We start from the raw sequence: 2,500 nt of genomic DNA on the forward strand, positions 1-2,500 counted from the left end.
GCAGCTTCTGCTCGCACCACCCCAGGGAGCCGTTGCCCGATTCAGGGACTTGGTCTGGGGTCTAGGGCAGCATCCGCCGCGTGCACGGGCTGGAGCTCGACTCCCCTTTTTTGCATGCAAGCCAACCGATCGAGGCCATGGGCGCCTGCCGGTCACCGGAGCAACCAGTCGCCGGACAAAAATCGCCGGAAGGCATGCACGCCCTGTATTTCGTTCGAGGGACGTTGGCCGGGGTGCACGCAATGGGAGGCCCATCGCGCACACCTACTCCCCCCGTGGGGGGGGGAGAGGGGGTGCCGGACCACCACCCCCTAAAGAGCATTAGAGATTTTACAGATATGCTACCAGTAGACGTTAAAATGTCTGAAACGGGGACACTTTTTCCAAACAAGCAAATCCCACACCGAGGGTGCGCAGGTGCCGATGGTGGTCGAGGCATGTGCCCGCAACAAGGGCCAACGTGAGCCGATGGTGGTCGAGGCAACCGCCCGCACCAGCTCGAGGCATGTGCCCACACCAAGGCCCGGCATGTATCGATGGTGTTCGACGTAGGGGCAATCTTCTGCTGATGGTGGTCGAGGCAAGAGCCCGCACCAAGGGCTAGCGTGTGCCCATGGTGCTCGAGGCAACCGTCCGCACCAGGGCCCAACGTGTGCCGATGGTGGTCGAGGCAACCGCCCGCACCAAGGGCCGGCTTGTGCCGATGGTGTTCGAGGCAACCGCCCGCACCAGGGCCCAGCGTGTGCCGATGGTGGTCGAGGCAACCGCCAGCACCAGGGCCCAGCGTGTGCCGATGGTGGTCGAGGCAACCGCCCGCACCAGGGCCCAGCGTGTGCCGATGGTGGTCGAGGCAACCGCCCGCACCAAGGCCGAGCGTGTGCCGATGGTGGTCGAGGCAAGCGCCCGCACCAGGGCCCAGCGTGTGCCGATGGTGGTCGAGGCAAGCGCCCTCACCAAGGCCGAGCGTGTGCCGATGGTGGTCGAGGCAACCGCCTGCACCAGGGCCCAGCGTGTGCCGATGGTGGTCGAGGCAAGCGCCCGCACCAGGGCCCAGCGTGTGCCGATGGTGGTCGAGGCAAGCGCCCTCACCAAGGCCGAGCGTGTGCCGATGGTGGTCGAGGCAACCGGCCGCACCAAGGGCCGGCGTGTGCCGATGGTGTTCGAGGCAACCGCCCGTACCAGGGCCCAGCGTGTGCCGATGGTGGTCGAGCCAGGAGCCCGCACCAAGGGCCGGCTTGTGCCGATGGTGTTCGGGGCAACCGCCCGCACCAGGGCCCAGCGTGTGCCGATGGTGCTGGGGGCAAGCGCCCGCACCAGGGCCCAGCGTGTGCCGATGGTGCTGGGGGCAAGCGCCCGCCCCAGGGCCCAGCGTGTGCCGATGGTTATCGGGGCAACCGGCCGCACCAGGGCCCAGGGTCTGCCGATGGTGCTCGAGGCAACCGCCCGCACCAAGGCTCAGCATGTGCCGATTGTGATCGAGGCAACAACCCACACCAGGGCCCAGCTTGTGCCGATGGCGGTCGAGGCAAGTGCCCGTACCGAAGGGCAGCCTATGCCGATGATGGTCGATGCATGTGCCATCACCATGCGTCATCATGTGCCATTGATGGTCGAGGCCTTGGCCAAAGTTCGATTTTGAGCCACGGTGCCCATGCTTGGCTCCAGCATGTGCTGGTGCCGCATTTTTTTCACTCGGGACAGCATCGCCGGAGCATCGCCGGAGCATCGCCGGAGCACCGCCGGAGAACCTGACCGGCGGCATTGGGGTTCCGGCGATTGGGAGGGGGGCCGGGGGGGTGTGCGCACATGATGTGCGATGGGTGCTGGTACTTGGCCTTGTGTTGGCCCCCTATCCCTCATCAAACCTCTGAGAATTCACACCCCCTTAAAGAGCATTTGAGATTTTACAGGTTTGCTACCAGTAGCCGTTAAAGTGTCTGAAATGGGGACACTTTTTTCAAACGGTCACAAAATCTTCTCTACTTCGAGTTTTTAGCTGAATTTTTTTGTGCATGCCAACAAAAATAGAAGGATCATGCCTACAAAATTTGGGGCCAAAAATCCTTATAAAAAAATTTTAAAAAATCCCGAACCGCAAAAAGTTTCGAAAATCGTGAAAAATAGAAAACGAGTCATCTTCCAACGAAACTTCACGTGAAGGCTTAGGGGACCATTGTATGAATTTACAAGCCATAAAAATGGCATTGGCACGGCAGAAATTTGAAGATGTGCCTAAACCCACCAGGGCCCAGCGTGTGCCGATGGTGGTCGAGGCAAGCGCCCGCACCAGGGCCCAACGTGTGCCGATGGTGCTGGGGGCAACCGCCCGCACCAGGGCCCAGCGTGTGCCGATGGTGATCGAGGCAACCGCCCGCACCAGGGCCCAGCGTGTGCCGATGGTGGTCGAGGCAAGCGCCCGCACCAGTGCCCAGCGTGTGCCGATGGTGGTCGAGGCAAGCGCCCGCACCAGGGCCCAGCTTTTGCCGATGGTGATCGAGGC

Source organism: Durio zibethinus, unplaced genomic scaffold, assembly GCF_047325235.1.
Source record: "Durio zibethinus cultivar Kanyao isolate XHJ-2024 unplaced genomic scaffold, ASM4732523v1 HiC_scaffold_404, whole genome shotgun sequence".
Lineage (NCBI taxonomy): Eukaryota > Viridiplantae > Streptophyta > Magnoliopsida > Malvales > Malvaceae > Durio > Durio zibethinus.